We start from the raw sequence: 21630 nt of genomic DNA, 5'->3' as shown, positions 1-21630 counted from the left end.
GGTTTTAAATTGTGTGCTGTTCTGAGTAGCATGATGAAATCTCATGCCATCCCTTTTCTAGTGTATTCATTCTGTGTTAGTCATTTTGTAGCAGGCTTGATTATCAGACCTTGTCACAGTATCTCAGTGCTTGTGTTCAAGTGTCTTTTCTTTTACTTAATAATGGCCCCAAAGCACAAGGCTGCTGGCAATTTGGATACGGCAAAGAGAACACATAAAGCACTTTCTTTAATGAAAAAGTGGAAGTTCTGTACTAAATGAGGAAGTTTTAAATATCATATGCTGAGGTTGCAATCTATGATGAGAATGACTCTCCTATCCATGAAATTATGAAGAAGGAAAAAGTAATTCATGCATAGCATATATTGGGTTGGTACTATCAGTGGTTTCAGGCATCCACTGGGGATCTTGGAATGTATCCTCGTGGATAAGTGGAAACTACCGTACTCAAGTTCTGAAAACGTTTTTTAATAGAGAAATAGCTTTTTTTATTGCTTAACTCAGCATTTCTAAAAACATACTTGAACAGGGAAGCTATTCTTGGAAACTGTTCCAGGCAAGAGGGAACTATAAAGTTTTTTTATTCATTGTTTTTTGTTTGTTTGTTTCTAATGCAAACCTGTGTCCTAGAAAGACAAGTTTTTGTTGTTGTTATCATTGTTGTTGTTGTTATTTCGGTAGGGTTTTGGGGAACAGGTGGTATTTGGTTACATGAATAAATTCTTTAGTGGTGATTTCTGAGATTTTGGTGCACTCATCTCCTGAGCTGTGTACACTGTACCCAAAGTGTAGGACAATTTTTATATGCTCTGTGTCCTTTCTCACCTCATGCTTCTGCTCAGACTGTTCTCTTGGTCTGGAACACCTATGTCCTCTTTGTGATATGTGGTAAATTCTTATTTACACACTAGTTTAAATGTCACATCATCTGTGAAGTCATCTATTAGCCCTTCAATCATATTCCCATATATACAGAATAAGCACTAATGAGCTATAATGTCATAAAATAATGTGAATGATCCTTCACCTTTAACAAGCATCTTCTATGTTTAAACCCAACTCTAGACATTGCAAATCTCATTTCTCTTTTAATACTTACAAGAATTATTTATTATTATCTCATTTCCCTCCAGTTCACATATCAGTTCTCAGATTCTCTTTCCAGAAAACTCCTCTAAAGAGATGACTACATTGCCTGATTGACAGCTTTCCTCAACTTTCACTTGAATACATTCAATTAGGCTTGCCCCACCATTCACCATAGCTTTTCCTGTCTAACACACCAACAACTGCTACATTAATGAATTCAGACAAAGTCTCAGTCCTCATTTATTTGGATTATCGGCAGCACTTGACAATAAATTTGTCTCTTTGTAGAAGTTCAAACCCATTCTTCACTTTCCATTCAGGATGCTGTACATTTCTGGTTTTCTTTCTACACCACTAGCAATTTTTTTTGTGGTCTACTTTGCTGGTTCTTCTCATCTTTACTACTTCTAAATGTTGTCCTACCCTAGCCTTTGGCAGTAATTCCATTGGTGATTTCATCAAATTTCATGTTGAGCATGATGGCTAAGAGCACAGACCTTAGCACCAGGCTGTCTGGCTTTGAATTGAAGCTCAACTAGTTTGTTAAATGTGTAACTGGGCTAGCGATCTATCTCTACCTTTCTATGTCTACCTCTCTTTTACCTCATTGGTAAAAATAGGGATTATAGCAGTACCTCTGTCATAGAGCTATTGTCACATTACGTGATGTAATGTCTGTAAAGAGCACAGAATAATGTCTGGCACTATATGTTTTTGCTGATATTATCTATAATCTAATGACTCACAAAAGCTATCTAGCTGGGATTTCTACTACAAACTTAGGAATCATATATCCAACTACCTATACAATGTCTTTACTTGGAAGTCTAATATATATCTCAAATTTGTTATCTATAAAATGGAAAGTATTATAATCACTCTTAAACCAGGCATGCTTAGTAAATGGCAACTACATCCAGTTGCAGATGCAAAGAGGCTCACTCGGATGCTTCCGTGATTCCATTCTCTCAGAACATCCATCCATCTGTCAAATCTAGATTGTTCTGCCTTCAAGTTTTCCAGAATCTTGCTACTTCTCAACTCAACCATTCTAATCCTACCCTCCAGGATCCCTCATCTCAATTATTGTACTAGCTTACTGCTCTTCTGTGGACTATATTCAACAGAGTAGAGTGGTTATTTTAAAATATAAATCAGCTCATATCTCACCTCTGCTTCTAGACTTCTGTGACTTTTTACCTCACTGATTAAAATCTGGAGTTCTTACACTGGTTTATAAGAATTTACCCAATCTGTCCCATCACTCCCTTAATCTCTCTAATCTTGTCTACAATTTTCACTTATTTAATTCCACTCTCACTGCTCTAGCCCACTCACAGATCCTGTGGGAATCTAAGCATGGTCTTCTCTCAGCCTCCTTGCACTTGCCATTCCTCTGCCTAGTGTGTTATTTTATAAGGCACCCTTGTGTGTGTGTGTGTGTGTGTGTGTGTCTTATTCTTTCAGATCTTTACTTAAGATTCACCTTCCCAAGGCCTTTGCCTACTCTATTGAAAATTGTGACTCCACTCTACCCGCAGCCCCTTTTTCTCTTTTATCTTTTTTTCTCTGGAGCTCAAAATGATCTAGCACAATATGGTTTGTATTCGTTTCTTGTTTTTTCAAATCTTCCTTCCAGAACATAAGCTCAATGAGGGGAGAAATTTTTATTTAATCGGTTCACTGCATATCTGTGGTGTTAGACCATCCAGCACATAGTAGGCACTTAAGCAATAGTCATAGAATAAATTACTTCCTTCCCACAAGGGATAAAGATAGTGAGGCTCATAGAGACAAATCATTTTCCAAGACCACCCAAAGTTTGCCCAAGTAATCCAAAGTCAAAGCACAGATTTAGAAGACACAGGTCAGCATCTAGGCTACACATACTGAAGGAATATGTAATTCATAGAAGATAATAATAGAATAGACAAATGCATACTCCTCTTCTCACTAGAAGGGATTTCCCTTAGAAAAGGAGCAGTTTTAGTCATCTTTATAACCCTGGCACCTAATATAGTGTGGGAATCATAGAAACAGCGGTGTGCTGGAGCCAGCTCCCCAGGCTCAGAAGAGTGGGTTGTGTGCTCTCTTCCAATCCTGCTTTTTGTGACATATGTTGGTAGCTTGGAATTGGCCTTACTGAGAATATTTACACCATGGAAATTAGCAAACAAGTCAGGGCTTATTAAATATTTACCTGAAAAGCACTGCAAAGAAGATAGTTAAATATATATATATTGCTGTATGAGTGAATGAATTCATGAGTAAAATGTACAAGGGGGATATTATAGTCTGAGGCATCTTTTAGCATACTGGTGCTGTAGAGAAGGTGAAAAGGTGAAAGCTGTTGATTGATAACTTTCAATGAACATTACAAAAACAAACAATAACAAATAAAATCTTTGATATAGGATATAGTTCAATTTCTTACTCCATGAGCTCTATTTAGCTAGAGCTCTCTGTTTTCCCGATGGGAAAATAAAAAAATAAGGCTCATATTTCCTCCCAAGTATAGTATTCCACATAATGTATATTCATTTTGTATTTTATCATTATGTGTCTGTGAATATACATAATTTTTCTACTAGATAAGTCCTTCTTAAATATTTTTAAATCACCATTTATTTTAAGAAAGTCACCTTCATATAAAAAGACAAAGCTACAAAAAATTATGCATACAATTTCCAGAGGAGCACAGATCTTCAAAATACCATGCCACCCCTGCTCCTGCCCGAACCAATAGGCCCCAGGTTAATAACTCTGCACTTGAAGTAGAGGATCCTAGGGGCAGGCTATTTGTCTAAGTTATTGCCTATTCCCAGCATGTGTCTAACATACTGACACTTAAAAAAAGAAAACAAAGAAAAAATAAGAATTGCAGATTGAATAAATGGATGGAATGAATGGTTATCTTAGTTGCTTCTTAGATCTTCTCTTTTCCTAAACACCTCCAGTTGCATCAACTACTTTTTATAAAGCATGATTTTCAAAACATATAACTTCTGGATCTCCCTCCTATGATACTCAACGTTCTTGATTTTGGAAAAAGTCAAACTATTGCTTCATTCCCCCAAACTCAAATATAGAGTTATTGTTATAGTTTAAGATTCAACTAATGTTCCAGGCAACATTTCTTTAATCACTCACGATCCACAGTGATCTTTCATTTAGCTAAAACTCTAGATTCTTTTCACTCAAAAGACTATAGCTAGCTCCTTTTATAATTCTATTGCTGTAGTGGACTTTTAAATTTAACTCTATGTTTTTACCATTAAATTCCACTGTCAGTTTCAACCACTGTTCTAGCCTGTGAAGCTCTTTGGAAATTACATAGCACAGCAGTCAGAACTCCCAGTTAGAGTCATTCCCAAATGTATACAATATGTCTTATGTGTCATCAAACAGTTCATTAAAAATTACTTTAAGAATAAGAGATGCCAGAGACCTCCTGCAGTTTTACAGTGAGCCAGATTAATGTTTGGTAGGAAAGATCTATCAACTACAGATTCAATAAGCTACTTAACTGTTCAACCCACATTTACTCATCCTATCCACCAGGAAATCTTAGGAAATTTCAAATGTGCTGTTGAAATCCAGGGGATTTAGATGAGGTATGGTACAGTCTGTTATTGTAACTTTTCCCTGAGATACTGTTGTATACACCTCTTCTGTGCTCTCATAAAATTTTGTGCATGTCTCTGTCATAGTCTTTACCACAAGGTACCCTAATTTTCTTTTGCATCTGTCTTCTCAAGTACTGTGAAGAGCTTGGAGAATTAATCTATGCCTCCTGATAATGGGAGAGAGGCTATTATCTCTCTATTATCAGAACCTTATGTGTAGTACTTAATAAATATTTGTCAAACAGTTGAGTAAATAATAGGAGTCTCATATTTTACCTTAGGATGTGAAAATCTGTATAAAGTTCACAATTTTCTCTGGACTTATTCTAGGAAGCAAATCACTAAAGATGACTCACAACAATTTGGGAGAATAGAGGAGCCAGTTCATTTCTCTGGGCCTCACTTACAACACTCTTACTATTTTAGCTTTATGCACATATGGAAAGTGTGACTTGGTTTTATAACGGAAAGATAATTTTATCCTTCTTAAGCTAAAACTGTGCATGCTATTATAATTATTTCTGTTTTCCTCCTTTATATGTCACCTTTTATATTTCTTTTTAAAAGGTCAGAAACAGTATCTCATTAACACTTCAGAAAAAATAGTTGCCAATGTTTCCATTCATAGACCTCATACTTGGAGTGTCTCCTTTAACATTATATGAAAATGATAAAGTGCCACAAAATCACAGTGTTCCTGAATATTTATGCACTCTTGTATATAAGATTCACTTCAGACTTTCTGCTGCTTGCCTGGTAGTAATACATTTATTAGTGTATTAGAATATAAAATGTCATCATTTTATGCCTGCCCTTTGACGGCCAGACACTCATCAATTTTTTTCCAAAGCCAAATTTCTATAAGGAGATATTCATTGATAAAATACCCAGTGTTCCTGTACAGAGGTTGAGTAATTAGTTTCTACCACAGACTGAAAACCTCAATGTGTGGAGAACAAAATAGCCTTGTACATTATGCGTAATCTTTATTAATTGAACTTTAGGCTAGCCCTTGAGATTTTTATGCAATCTGCAACAAAAAGGTCAATGGAATGGCATTGAATCTTCTTGTATTTATTAGTTCATTTTGCAAATGCTAACGTTGGGTGAGAATTGATTCGATTTATTTGTGATCCAATACCAAAGGAGAAAAAGTAATGCTCTTCTTACTCATCTTATTCATTTAGATTTACATGGAAAATAACATTCCCAAGGGAAATCAGAAGGAACATTTGTAATAGCAATGGTCACACTAGAGGTTGACCGTGATTCTCATTTCACACCATTTCTTAAAATTATCAAAAAGTGTCTTCAAATGAATTATTACTTTGAATTTAACACGGGCACACACACACACACACACACACACACACACACACAGATATATAATGTTTAAAATGCTGTTCTAGGCTCCAAGGGTACAACGTAAATAAAATAGTCAATGTCCTCAAAAAACTCATAATCTAATGAGAAAACAAACTTGAGAATTCATTCATTATAGTACAAGGTTAAGTAAAGGAAATACTTTCATATCAGTATGAAATTATCTGTGGGAGTACAGAGGATTTAAAGATGAAACTTTATAAAGTGAGAAAGATTTCACTTATATCTTAGATGATTAGCAGAATTTCACAAGTTTTAATGGAGATACTAAACAAAAGCCAAAATATGGGCAAGAGTCCTGGAAATAGCTAAAGAAATTTACAATTATGGGAAATGGAGAACAGAGCTGTATGACTGAGGTATGGTGAGGAGTGATGATCGATTAGCCAAGAAGTAAAGACGCAGGTTAGAATTTGAAGAAACGCCTTTCTTTTCCATGTGAGGTTGTCAGGTAGTGACCTACTACTGAACAGTTTGACCTCTGGAATGGGTTGAGTTAAACCTGAGTTTAGATATGTTTTAGAAAGTTATCAGGCTGGGCGCGGTGGCTCAAGCCTGTAATCCCAGCACTTTGGGAGGCCGAGACGGGCAGATCATGAGGTCAGGAGATCGAGACCATCTTGGCTAACGCAGTGAAACCCCGTCTCTACTAAAATATACAAAAAACTAGCCGGGCGAGGTGGCGGGTGCCTATAGTCCCAGCTACTCGGGAGGCTGAGGCAGGAAAATGGCGTAAACCCAGGAGGCAGAGCTTGCAGTGAGCTGAGATCTGGCCACTGCACTTCAGCCTGGGTGACAGAGCGAGACTCCGTCTCAAAAAAAAAAAAAAAAAAAAAAGACAGTTATCATTTGTGACAACACACCAGGTGTAAAATCTGTAATTTCCCTAATATATGTGCAGATACTCTTGGCTGTGACAATGGATTAAAAGGAGGGGAAAGACACATTAAAAGTTAGAATTAGGACTTAGTGTTTGAATGAAAATGGAAGTTTAGGAGGCATCAGGATTAAAGATGGAATCGGGATTTCTGCTTAGTACTATTGCATACATGTGTAATCAAGTGTGAATTATTAAACAAAACTAAATACTTCATATCTGATTATGTAATTACTACTTAATATTTTTAACCTAAGTGTTCTTAATTCTACAAAGAATTCTAAATTTAAAATGCCTAAGTAATCTTTTTCAGTTCATGCAAATATATATGTGTGGGCTTGTTTGTGTGGGTGTCTTGTTTTACTAAAATATCTTCAAGAATAATGTTTTAGGGAAAAAAATATTAAGAACATAAAAATAGGCCAGGCGCAGTGGCTCACGCCCATAATCCCAGTACTTTGGGACGCCAGGGCGGGTGGACCTCCTGAGGCCAGGAGTTCAAGACCAGCCTGGCCAACATGATGAAACCCCATCTCTACTGAAAATACAAAAAATTAACTGGGTGTGTTGGGGAGGTGCCTGTAATCCCAGCTACTCGGGAGGCTGAGGCAGGAGAATCACTTGAACCCAGGAGGTGAAGGTTGCAGTGAGCCGAGATGGCACTACTGCACTCCAGCCTGGGCAACAAGAGTGAAACTTTGTGGGGAAAAAAAAAAAGAACATAAAAATGTACATTTTATTACATGTTCAATTATTTCATTAAGGAGACCACAAGTTTCCTCCTTGAGGAGACGGGGAAATCTTCACTCTTTTACATACTCTAATTCTGGAGACAAGATTTCATTCTGTTGCCCAGGCTGGAGTGCAGTGGCGCAATCACGGCTCACTGCAACCTTGACCTCCTGGGCTCCAGCTATCCTCCTACTTCAGCCTCCTGACCAGCTGGAATGATAGGCATGCACCACATGCACCATCACGCCCAGCTATTTTTTTTTTTTTTTTTTTTTACTAGAGACAAGGTCTTGCTATGTTGCACAGGCTCACATTCTCCTTTTCTACCTGGTCAGTGTCACCAGGAATTTATAACATTTTATCCTATGATGATTAGAAAATGTTTATATATGAAGATATATTTAATAGTTACTTTAGTTCATTTGATATCATGTGCGGATATGTATGCATGTGTGTGTCCGTGTGTGTAAAAATATGTGTATAAAGTCTCATAAAATAATCAGTGGGTATTTCAATAAAACAGTTAAACTTTCCAGATTTGTCATGATAATTGTATGCAGATAAAAGCTTTCTAATATCACATCTTTATATAGAAATAGGTAACAATGTTCTTACAGAGATCGTTGTTTATTTCTTAAAAATTATGTTTGCTGATGTTGTTATGCCCAGACCCTTTATTCCCCGAAGAAGTCCACCAGAATCCAGAGTCAAAGCCAAGCGGCAAGGATCTTTAATGCAAGTTCGAACTTGGTCCCTCTGTTTTACAACATACAAGAGGGCCCTGAATGATGCATGTGGCCGCTTTTTATAGCCCGATGCATACAGGATATGTAAGGTTACAGAGGTACAAAGGAATTCTTTTGGTTGCAGCATTACAACTGGTAATTGGTTAATACAATTAACAGTTTTCCATTTGTTCCTGCGCATTTAGTAAAACTACAAACGGTTGTGATCTTATCAGGGGCTCTCTAGGTGGTGTTTCTGAGATGTGTGGGGGGATGTGTTTGTGTTGGGCTCAGGAAGTTGGGACAAAATAGGGGATTGTGTTTGTACTGGGTCCAGGACTAAGATATGTGGCAGACACCGGTAATTAGAGCAGGACAGAGACTTTCACAACGTTTGTCCTTACAATGTCCGGAGTCTATAGATAACCCAATTAACCTAATCGGTTAGGTCCGGGGTCGATCTTTAACTAGGCTGAGGGCGCCGCCCAGGCTGTCAGGGCGCCGCCCGGGCTGCTTGCCTGTGGACTTCATTTCTGCCTTTTAGTTTTTTTCATTTGATGTCTTTCAATGTAAATGTTCATATGTAAATGTAGGCATTCAAAAGATGGCATATATTATAAACATATTTATTACAATGACAAGTAAGAACAATATATCAGAAATTTTACATATAAATACAGCACTAAATTTACCTGAGTTTTAAAAAAAGATTATTAGGTCATTGCCATTAATTAAAAATAATAATAATGTTTTTTTTTTAAACTGAGATAATTTTCTAATTCTTACTTCCCTTTCCTTTATTTGAATCCCTGGATCTGTAATTGCCTTGAATTTTTTTGGTCAATAAATTTTCATGTCAGGTCCTTCTCTAAGAGGTGTTATAAATTTTTTCTCTGAAAGCTGACCCAAATGGGCTATGAGTTCACTTTTGAGACATATTTTGCTACAATACAGTCATCTTATCTTAGAGTTATATGTGTAAATGAAAGGGTGGCCTGCCCCTCCACACCTGTGGGCATTTCTTGTTAGGTGGAACGAAAGACTTGAGAAAAGAAATGAGACAAAGAGACAAAGTATAGAGAATGAAAAAGTGGGTCCAGGGGACTGGCGCTCAGCATACAGAGGACCCATGCCGGCACCGATCTCTGAGTTCCCTCAGTATATATTGATCATTATCTTTACAATCTTAGAAAAAGGAAGTGGTAGGATAATAGGATCATCGTAGGGAGAAGGTCAGCAGTAAGACATATGAATAAAGATCTCTGTGACATGAATAAATTTAAGGAAAAGTGCTGTGCCTTGATATGCATATGCAAATATCTCCATAAACCTTTTTAGTGCATAAAGAGCAGCATTGCCGCTAGCTTGTCCCACCTTTAGCCCTAAGGCGGTTTTCTCCTTTCTCAGTAAATAGAACATACGATTGGGTTTTACACCAAGATGTTCCATTGCCCAGGGACAGGCAGGAGACAGATGCTTTTCTCTATTTCAAATGCCAAGAGGCCTTCTTTCCTCTTATGCTAGTCCTTCTCAGCACAGACCCTTCACAGGTGTCAGGCTGGGAGATGATCAGGTCTTTCCCTTCCCATGAGGCCATATTTCAGACTATCACATGGGGAGAAACCTTGGACAATACCTAGCTTTCCTAGGCAGAGGTCCCTGCGACCTTTGGCAGTGTATGTGTCCCTGGATACTTGAGATTAAGAGAATGGTGATGACTTTTCACAAGCATACTGCCTTCAGGCACTTGTTTAACAAACCACACCCTGCACAGCCCAAAATCCTTTAAACCTTGAGTCACCACAGCACATGTCTCTTGCAAGGACAAGGTTGGGGGTAGGGTCACAGATTAACAGCATCTCAAATACACAACAAAATGGAGCCTCTTACGTCTACTTCTTTCTATATAGACACAGTAACAGTAGTCTGCTCTCTCTTTCTTTTCCCCACATGTAAACAGCCTTAAGCCTGTAACTTTACTTATAATCACATATGATTCATTGGATTTGAAGTTCAAGCCCCTTAATTTTCTTTTTTTAATCAGCTTTTTCAGGTTGAAAAATCTTAAGCTCTAGATGTAGTTGAGTTTGATACCCACATCAAATATCATGTAGAAAGTGTGTTTTCCCCCTGTATACCAAATTTGAAAAGAAAACATCTTCCCATTATACCAGACAGAATAGTTTAAACTTAGTTTCTCTCATGCATCATGCTACACTGGAATGTATGACATGCTATGCTAATAGACATTACATATGGAAACAGGAGAGCACTTTGAAGAGCTGACAGAAGGCTAGAGTGACTAAAACAGATTGTACAAAACCAAGAGAGGAGGAGGCAGGTCCAGACTTCCTTGGCCTTGGGCTATTGGAAAATAACAGTCAGAAATAGACTTTCAGGCCTTCAACATCAGCTAAGTGAATAAATGAAGGGGTGGCCTGCCCCTCCACACCTGTGGGTGTTTCTCATTAGGTGGAACGAGAGACTTGAGAAAAGAAATAAGACACAGAGACAAAGTATAGAGAAAGAAAAGCGGGGCCCAGGGGACCGGTGCTCAGCATATAGAGGACCCACGCTAGCACCCGTCTCTGAGTTCCCTTAGTATTTATTGATAATTATCTTTACCATCTTAAACATAAGGGAGTGGCTGGACAATAGGATCATTGTAGAGAGGAAATCAGCAGTAAGACATATGAACAAAAATCCCTGTGACATGAATAAGTTTAAAGGAAAATGCTGTGCCTTGAGATGCATATGCAAACTCTCCTTAAACCTTTTAGCAGCATTACTCCAGCAAGTCCCACCTTATTCCTAAAGGCGGTTTTCTCCTTGCTCAGTAAACAAAGCACACAATGGGTTTTACACCCAGATGTTCCATTGCCCAGGGACGGGCAGGATTTTTAACCAGCAAGCTGCCTTCAGGTACTTGTTTAACAAAGACACATCCTGCACAGCCCAATATCCTTAAGCCTTGAGTCACCACAGCAGATGTCTCTTGCAAGGACAAGGTTGGGGGTAGGGTCACAGATTAACAGCATCTCAAATACAGAACCAAATGGAGTCTCTTATGTCTACTTCTTTCTATATAGACACAGTAACAGGCTGATCTCTCTTTCTTTTCCCCACAAATAAGGAATGGCCAAATGCTTGAATAGGGAGTAGGGGAGGAGACCAGTGAATATTTCAACAACATTATCATGCAACAGCATTATTTAAGATTATTTTAAGTTCAGTCAGGGCAAATACACACACACACAAACACATACACATGTGTGTGTGTATGCATATGTATTTTCTAGACACTTTCCTTCTTCTTCTTTGCCCTCAATTTCCATCTCTCAGGTGAATAGAATTCTTATTCTGCCTTCTTTATATTCAAGAACTCAACACTACAGCATCCCACCATTACCTCAACTACTCTCCTTACCTAAATTAAAATTAAATCTGTGAGGAGTATATTAGTTTCCTAGGGCTGCCATAATAAATAACCACAAACTAGGTGGCTTCAAAGAACAGACATTTATTCTTTCACAATTCTGGAGGCTAGAAGTCCAAACTGAAGGTGTCAATAGTGCCAGCCTCTCTCCAATGGCTCCATAAAGAATCCTTTCTTGTTCCCTCTATCTTCTGGTGGTTGCTAGCAAGTTTCTTGGTTTGTGGCAGCATAACTTCAATATCTGCTTCTTCTTCAATAGACTTCTTTCTGTGAGTCTCTGTATCTCCCAAGCTCACTCATATCACCAGTAATTGGATTTAGGGCCTAACTCTCTCCAGTGTGATTTTCATCTTTTTTTTTTTTTCCATCTTTTCTTTATTGAAGTATATTTGATGGATGAAAATTGTGTATATTTAAGATATACAGCATGGTTTTGATATACATATATTTTGTAAAATAACTGCTGTAATAAAGTTAATTGGGGGATCCATCTTAACTTGATTGCATCTGCAAATGATGTATTTCCAAATAAGGTCCCATTCACAGGTACCAGGGGTTAAGACTTCAATATGTCTTTTAGGGGTGCCATAATTCAATGCACAACGGGGGGCTAATCTCAGCTAGGTGTTTAGAAGGACAACCACATCATCTGATTAAATCAATTTACATAAAAGTCAGAATAACACTGCCTTTCTAAAGAAGAATGTTATAACACAAATGTATTGAATAATGTACACACTGTTAAGGGTAAGAGCATTCCTAGTACCTGCTTTCTATCCAGAGCTTTCAACCCTCCACCTTCAGTAAACTCAACGCCAAGGTTATATTTCTCTACCCATTTGCCAGAGTAGATTAGCTCTGAAATGAAAAGGATACTTAAGCAGAAAATTTAGGTTCTATATTTTATTTCCTTTTCCTTTAGTAATGTTTTCACTTTTATAGTAAATATTTTAATATTATTTGACCAAACTGTATGAAAAATGGCTTCATACTTTATTTTAATTTTCCCATGTTAAGATGAATTTAGATCTGCATATTTGCCATGCATGGTCCATATATGAAGGACAGATATAAAATATATTAAGGACATGGATGAAAAATGTTGACAGTGGAAAACTACTCGTGTACATTATTTTTTGTTTGTTTTGTTTTTGTTTGTTTGTTTGAGATGGAGTTTTGCTCTGTCGCCCAGGCTGGAGTACAGTGGCGCAATCTTGGCTCACTGCAAGCTCCATCTCCAGGGTTCACGCCATTCTCCTGCCTCAGCCTCCCGAGTAGCTGGGACTACAGGCGCCCGCCACCACTTCTGGCACATTTTTTGTATTTTTCTTAGAGATGGGGGTTTCACCATCTTGCCCAGGATGATCTTGAATTCCTGACCTCGTGATCCACCTGCCTTGGCCTCCCACAGTGCTAGTATTACAGGCAGAAGCCACCGTGCCTGGCCACGCAAGAGTAAATTATTTTGTATAATTTTCTATGCAAAACTAGAGTGGGCACAGATTTTTTGGCAGGTACAGATTTTATTTTTTTCCAAAATACATTGTAAGGGTGTATTAGAAGAACAAATAAGAACAAAGATAAAGAGTCATCTCGGGGCTTCATATCAGGCAATCTGGGTTCTTCCGTGCTTACTTAGAGTCAAATTTATTCATAGTGGTGGAATGCTCACGGCTGGAAGGAATAAGTTCAGAAGAATGTGGTTCTTTTATTTAGGCTATTAAAATCCTGAAATTCAAGTTTTAAAATGATTCAAAAGGAGATAAATCTGTTTTAAAACAAAATACATTTCTTTGTATGCCGTGAGTCAGAGTACTGCTTTGTGGTAAATTGCCCTATGTTCTGAACAATATAACGTATTTCATTTTTTAATAACTCAGTTTGTTTGTAAACCATGTACTATTAACACTTATCTCAAACTATTGTATTTAATATAAAAATTACAGTTAAAATTGGAGTGGACTCTTTTCCTTTCCCAAAACATTCATTGTTTGAGGAGAATTTAACAAGCAATTCTGATTATAAAAATCCCTCATCAGTGTAAGCACTCCTTTACAAATAAAAATCATATTATTCTAAATTAAATAGCCATTGTGTAAAATATCCATTTAATATTTTTGCTAGGAATAGTATGTCTTCTTTGTTGATTACAAAAAACATACTATGCTAAATTTTATCATTTGATTATTGATTTCCCAAGAGTCTTTGGTCTAGGTGAAAAGCTGTGTCTTAAGTTTTCTAATTAAAATTTATAGTGATAGAATTATTTTTCATGCAGTTAATTTATACTCAAGAAAAGTTTTAATAGTTATTTAAATAATGATAAGTTTCTCTAGTCTTTTTTTATTCAGTTGTTTTGAACACTCTGGAGCTGATCTGTTATTTTTCACAGCATGATCCCCAAACATCTGCAACAAATTCTTCTAAAAACTAGGGAAATTGTTAGATATGGAAATCCAGGATCTTACCCATACCTATTATCAGCATCTCTGGAAATATACTTCATAAATATGTGTTTCTAATAAGTCATTAGATGACTCTTATGCCTGTTAAATTTTAAGAACCCAATGTTAAAGAGAACAAACCAGTGGATCCTAACCTTTCCAAAACTAGTTATCTCTAGGCTTTGTAGTACACTGGGATAACTTGTTCAATGAATGTCAGCTTTTCGTAGAAGTCATACAGGGGTCAGGAAAGAGAGAAAGCCTGAACTGCCTCTTACTACCCCTAGAGTTCTGGAGTTCCGGGAGCCTGACTGAAGATAGCAGGCAGGATGTATGGAGCTACGTCATTGAGAGTGAGCCCAAGACAAAACATCACTTTCCTTCCCTCCTTCCTTCCTTCCTTCCTTCCTTCCTTCCTTCCTTCCTTCCTTCCTTCCTTCCTTCCTTCCATCTTCTTAATGCTTCCCCAATTTTTGTCAGATGAATGGGGAGGGAGGGTTGTTGGGAGAAGAGCAACAGCGTATCAAAACCCTGCTTTATCTTATCTTGGCCTCCTTTAACACTCTTAAAAACATGTGCTTTTAAAAGGAAGTATTCAATTTTTTCTTATTATTGCCATACACAAAAAATAGTAAAGAAGTAAGAAGTGTCATCAACTGTCTGTCCCTGGTCTACTTTCCCAATCCCGGTTCCAAGAGACGTCCTTTTTGGTGGATGTGACTGATGATAGATGAGTGTCATACAATCTTTGCCTGAGTTTACCTCTTATCTCCTATCTTCAGATCCTTCTTCCTAGGAGGATTTTAACATGTAAGATAAGGAATTAAAACACCATCTGAATAAGTATGAAGTGCATTGCAGTCTTTGGGAGCAACACCTAGAACTCAGCCCAAACCTTATTCTATCCATCAGAAGCTCCCAGGCTACTGATTGGTCTGTCTCTCCCAGGCCTGTTACAAGAAAAGTCAGGGCTTATCTTTCATTGGTTTAATTATTCCAAGACTCCATTACAGCTAGAGAAATGAAGAGATGGAATGCTTAAACTTGATTGATTTGATTGAAAGACACAAAGTATCAAACCATTTTTCAGACATATGTCTCAGTGAAATTAAAAAAATAAAAAAATTCATTTTGGTCCAAACCAGAATTTTGTAAACTATAGTACATTATTTATGTCTGCCTTCATAGTACAAAAGCAGAGTGGAGCAGATGAAACATAAATTGTATAATATACGGGTACCTAGAGGACATCTTTGACTTTGTCTCCTGGCCTGTAATGCCTAAAATGTTTACCATATAGATCTCTAGTGCATAGCTTTGCTAACCTCTAGTTTAAATCAAAACAGTCATAATTTATTTTCTCCAGCATCTGAAGGCAAAATATGCATCCACTGTAGTCCATAAAAAATTATTCATACATGTCTTAAAACTTGCATATTTTATTTTCATACCACCTAGCATGAGACAATCATAAATATGTAGGAACAACAGCCTTATTCCCAACAACCACAGCAGCACCTATCATAATAGGGATTCCATAAGTGTTTTGATTAAATAAGTCTTTAAAAATATATGTACATTCTGCATTTTATTTATTATATACTGTCTCTCTATTTTAGAATAAATTTCATTTTCTCCAATCTTTGAATAAAATAGATGCTTTAGGAAGAATGTACAATGAGGTTTCTAGTGCTGCTTAAAGCTCAGGGGAAGAAGCTCAAGAATTTTTCTGGAAGTGTGCAAGTTTCAAAAGAACAAAGCAGCTTTCCCTTCCTCAAAATATGTGTTGAAAATATTTCTATTGATAAAATATATGTATAAATTTGGACAAATCTATTTCAAACATTTGTTATGATAATTACTAATCTGTATGCCAAGCATTAGTGTATTTTAAGTTCTTAAGACATTGATGTTTGTCAGTGGTCCTAAGTGTTACTAATTCTGTCACCTGCAACAACTCCACACATAGAACAGGCTATATCATTCAAGGCTAGCCTTCTACAGAACATCCAACCCTGTTCAACTCACGAGGATCTACATCCTACTACCTTTAACTCTAGAGTCAAAACAGATCATTCAAGCTGGCTAAGTGAGAGAGAAGGAATAAGAAGAAAGCACAACCCTTGAAAGATTTCAGATAAAGAAAATAAACAGGAGCTGTAGAAGCAAGTACAAATCATGCATGTCTCTCATGGCCATTCTTTTTTCTTTTTCTTTGGTCATATACTGCAAAGATATGGACCTGGGAGATGACCTTTAAATCATCTAGCTCTAAATTTGTTCCACAATAAAATGCTTAAGAAATGTTCGTTATTTCCTTCTCTTCTTCTCGTTCATTCTCACTTGGCTTTGTTTTTTTCAGTCTAGGATTCTTATTCATATTTGTACCTAATGTAAACAGCCAACCAACATTTTTTGGACTGTGAGCAGGAAAATTTTCTTTTCCATGTACATTTATGAAAAAGGAATTCTTTAGAGCCAAATCATCCCATGCTGTATGGAAGAGGCAGACATATCACATCACGAATGGGACTCCTGAATCAATCTGTCTGGGTTCCAGTCCAGCTGTACCACTTACAAGTTGAATGAACTTGGACAAATTGCTTAACCTTTCTGTGCATCATATTTCTCATCTCTAAAACTGGAATAGTACTACTTCATAAACTCATTGACAAGACTGAATGAGAACATATATGTATAGACTCTTAAAATTGAGCCTGTATATAGTGAACAGGTGTTATTATTAGCGTTAATGAGAATCAAGCTCTCAACATGACCCAGGGGCTCTCCAACTCACCTCTACTGCTTTGTGCATGTCTTCCATTACACTCTTTACCATTACACTCTGTTCCACAGAGACCATATTACTTTTTAGTCCCAAAATGATATTATCCTTGCTATGCTTCTCTTTATTCATGCTGCAGTGTCTTGTCATTATTCTGCATTCACTTTGCATAGCCTATTTTCTATTAAGCTTCCACCTTGTAAGATAGAATGCTACTACATGTGTAACCGAAGCCAGATACACACATACAGTTCTTTTGTACACACACAGTTCATTTCTGTTTTTCCCCTTCCGCTTCTAGACTGTGAAGATTTCAAGGGCAGAGAGAGTGTCTTAGGAACCCTTATGGCCATAACACCTGGCAACTCTCTGTTACATAGAAGACATTTAGAAAATGTATGTTTAATTAAAAAAAGCTTAAAGACTCAGTCATAAAATTTTGAAGTCATAAAATTCTACTTAAAGTATAGTCACAGGATTTGGCTTCATGACCTCTCTTGGCAGCAACGCTCACTTATTATAAACAGCACATAGTACTTGTCATTATTTTTCAAAATTCAATGTCCTTTAATCTCATCTGGTCAGCTGAATTAAGAAGTTTGCTCCTATTATTGGAATTAAGTTTTCAATATATCTGAGGTATTTCTAACAACATCTTTCAGAGTTCTCTGAAGCTTCTTTTTAAATAAATAATGCTCCATTTGACCATTTCCTTGTTCTTTTATATTTATAGATTGTGTAGTGTTTTTCTTAATCATTTGCACTATCTTTAATTCAACAGCAACTGAAAACAATTATATAAAACTAGTGTGTCTCCATATTTTTTACCTTTGGTGAATTTTCCCCCAAATTTACTAAAGTATCTTGAATAAAGATCTAATTTTTATTATTTAAACTGACCTTTCTCTACAAAAAAAAATTACTCAACAGTGATTCAAAAATGATGACTCAACGATGCATTTGTGTTTGTGAAATGACCATACGAATGAATTGGATTTAATACTTGATTCAAATATACAAATGTATTCCAAATCCAAACACTTATTTCCACCAAACCTAACAACCAACATTGTCTCTCAATTCAAGGACAGTAATCGCCTTTGAACTGGCTACTGCTTCCAGGCTTGCGCCTCTATTGTCAACAGGACAGCTGAAGTGATCATTTAAAATTGTATTCAGATCATGCTAGTCCCCAGCCAAAACCCTCTTGTATCCATTGCACTATAAAGTCTAAACTCTTTACAATGGCCTTTGAGGCCCATCAAGACCTGCTGCTGCCTGGCTGTCTTACCCTTCCCCTCACACCCACCCCACCCATAGTGTCCTGGGTAACTATAGCTACAGGTATACTGGGGTGTTTTTCTTTTTTGTTTGAACATGCAGTGCTTGTTACTGTCCTGGGCCTCTGCACTTTGTGTCTACTCTCCTTGTAATGCTAGATCTTGAATATAAGGGTGAGTCATTGTCTTCAACACAAACATGACCTCCTTCATGAAACCTTCCTTTTCTGACTGCTTCTCTTCAGTGGGCCTTTCCAGTCCCACTCAGCTGCTGGCACCTGTCACAGTCAGTTCTTTCTGAGCTCTATCTCTTCTAATGGCCTTGCTAATTCAGCCTGCCCTTGATCTTGATGCTCAGATTCCTCAGAGTCTCTACTACTTTTCTCTTCTGACACCTGGTTAAAGCTGCGAACCTCATAAACCTTCTTGGCTGAGCCATTTTGCTCACAGAAGGCCCATTTATCCCCCTCAACTTATTATCCATATTGCATGATAGCCAAAGTAAACTTGGGATTGCAAAGTGAGTCTGTCATGCCACAGGGCCTCCTTGACTACTACTTGGGATCTGCATGGTAACTTGGGATTACTCAGCACAGTAATGTCCTCCAAAACTTGAAAGCAAAAACCCTGAGCATCCCGTCAATGTAATTAAGAATTTCGAAAGATACATCCCCTAGAGGATTGACCTCGAGAAGCTGGGAAGAACAGACAAGAGCTGTGGCAGCCACTTTTCTCTACCACTGCACTCTTTCTCTCCACCTATTCTTGCATTCCTCAAAAGAATGCCTGAGGGCTTTTTTCCTATTGTGCCTTTCTTAAGGGTCTCATTCTATCACCAAGGCTGGAGTGCAGTGGCATGATGGTCTATCACCTCAAACTCCTGGACTCAAGCAATCTTCCCACATCAGCTTCCTGAATAGCTGAGACTACAGGTGTGCACAAATGTGCCTGCCTATTTTGTTTTTAAACTTTTTTTTTTTGGTAGAAACAGGGTCTAATTATGTTGGCCAAACTGGTCTGAAACTCCTGCCCTTACGAGGTCCTCTTGCCTGGGCCTCCCAAAGTACTGGGATTACAGGCCTGAGCAACTGTGCTTGGCCTGTTCTTTCTACATGACTTGAAACTCCTTTATATAAAATTCCATGCAAACCCACTCATTTATGTTTGTTGACAAACATCAAGATGAAAAGTAAAAACACTTAGTGAATCATCTTAATGTTTCATCTTTAACTTACTAAGCATCTGGGCCTTGGCAAAACATCCAAATAATAGACTAACCCATCAAGCCTGGTCTTGATATGGAGGAAGAAACTGAAGGGCTTTCTAAAGACTGATGTTAAACTCTACATTAAATAATGCCTTAAAAAACAGAAATTGAGTATCTCTTTCCCACCTCTACCCCATGGCAGGTAGATGCCTTACCATTGTAGGAAGAAAGATATGTAGAAAAGCAAAAGAGAAAAATGCACTATAATTATTTGACTGGCTTGGACACAAATATAGGGAATGGAGAAAATGATTTTCTCCCTACACATAATAGAAAAAGGGAGATAGAGATAATAAAAACTAAGTTCAAATAAAACATTATCAACAAAAGTAATTAAAAGAGTAGCTCAATTACTTAAGTGTGGTTTATTCAGCATGCTGAGCCTTTAAATTATAACCATGATTTGGGAAACACACATACACACACACACACACACAAATCTGAGTTACCAAATAGATAAAAGAACTCAGGCCACTTCCTGGCCCTCATTATTTGCTCTCATTCTAGAAATAATTCTAAATGTTTGATTCTTCTGACTTCTCAGCCAAGGTCTTTTTGAAAGCATTGAATCAGATGTTGGATGGTAAAAACAAAAACACAAACAAGAAAACAGTGGTACAATGAAAGCAAATGTTGTGACAGCAAATAGTTTTATATATATCAGATGTTTGGGAGCCAATTTGTATGGATGTTTATGCCTCTTCTCTAGTTTTCATTAAGTGATTGAGCATTTTGATCTTTTATGTGAAGAATTATAACCAATACACTTTATATGCAATAATTGTGTTTGTGGTTTTACTCATTTAACAGTCCTAAGACAGCTATACACAGTTTCAACAAAGAAATTAATTTACTCTATAAAGCATTTTATTATTTTTTTCTAATTGGGACCTCTAATAGTATTGAAAGTGGATAGTTAAGCAGAATAGCCCTACAAACAACATCCGGAAGCCATGTGCAAGTGAAGATTGTAGTAAGAAAGAGGAGACATTTTGAAGTTAGGTTTGGATTTGACCCACAGCTACAATACCTTCCAGCTTCTTAATATGTACCAGTTGTCTGAGTTATCAGAACCTTTCAAAATGAGAAAACTAAAACTTACCTTACAATAATGCTTTGATAATTATATGACAATCACACACATCCATAAAAACACTAAACAAATGTTACAAAATATAGACAAACTTATTCATTTACAAACTGTTACACATTTGAAAAAAGAACAATTAGGTGATAGTTGACTTTTTAAAGACAAGATAGATCAATTTCTTCATATTTGTATTATCTTTAAATGTGTTTGAATCCAATATCAAAGTATAAGAGGGAAAATGTACTAAATTCAGTGGAAAATTAAATTATTTTTCTTTCAAGCATAATCCAAGGCTATGTGGAAATCCACAAGGAAATCAGATTGAATTTTGTTTTAAAATTGACTGCTTTAGGAAAGAAAAAAATGCAAGTGTTTGAGGGACATAAAATCAGAGCAAAACGTGTTTGTGTGTGTGTGCAAGCGTGTGCACAGGGGTGTATGCAATGAGTACAAGATACTTAAGTATTTTTGGTTAGTGTTAAGTGTACAAATTCCCTTGGGTCTGTTCTATAGCAAAAATGCATTTTTTGACAGGGGATAAGTTTATATAACATACTTGCGGGGGCATTATCTTAAAGAGAAAACTGAATCTGCCCTTTATATACTTTAAGTTATTCCATAGTTTAAAAATATTTGTTCTTGATTGCGGTAAGTGAATGCCAGTGGGTCAGTTTCACACTTTGTATTAAATCTAATCCTTATTCATTATAGAGTACTTAATTCAATACAATTTGAAAGGTTACCTCTGTTTGTACTAATCATGTATGTTGGCTGACACACATCACCGTTAAAATGACAAACTGTTTAGGCAAATCAGCGAATTGTTTGATCTTTATTTTTATAAGCATTCGGATAGTTGTATACATCCAGATGATTTAGCAATGTTTTTTGTTAGT

General features: G+C 36.9%; 1 protein-coding gene across 1 annotated transcript in view; it reads left to right on the top strand.

Moving 5' to 3' along the window:
- Positions 1-21630, top strand: part of FUT9 (fucosyltransferase 9) — a 203168-nt gene that overhangs the window by 83107 nt on the left and 98431 nt on the right. The gene's annotated exons all lie outside the window — the stretch shown is intronic.

The sequence above is a fragment of the Rhinopithecus roxellana genome, chromosome 4 (genome assembly GCF_007565055.1).
Source record: "Rhinopithecus roxellana isolate Shanxi Qingling chromosome 4, ASM756505v1, whole genome shotgun sequence".
Lineage (NCBI taxonomy): Eukaryota > Metazoa > Chordata > Mammalia > Primates > Cercopithecidae > Rhinopithecus > Rhinopithecus roxellana.
This window is presented reverse-complemented; position numbering and strand designations above follow the sequence as displayed.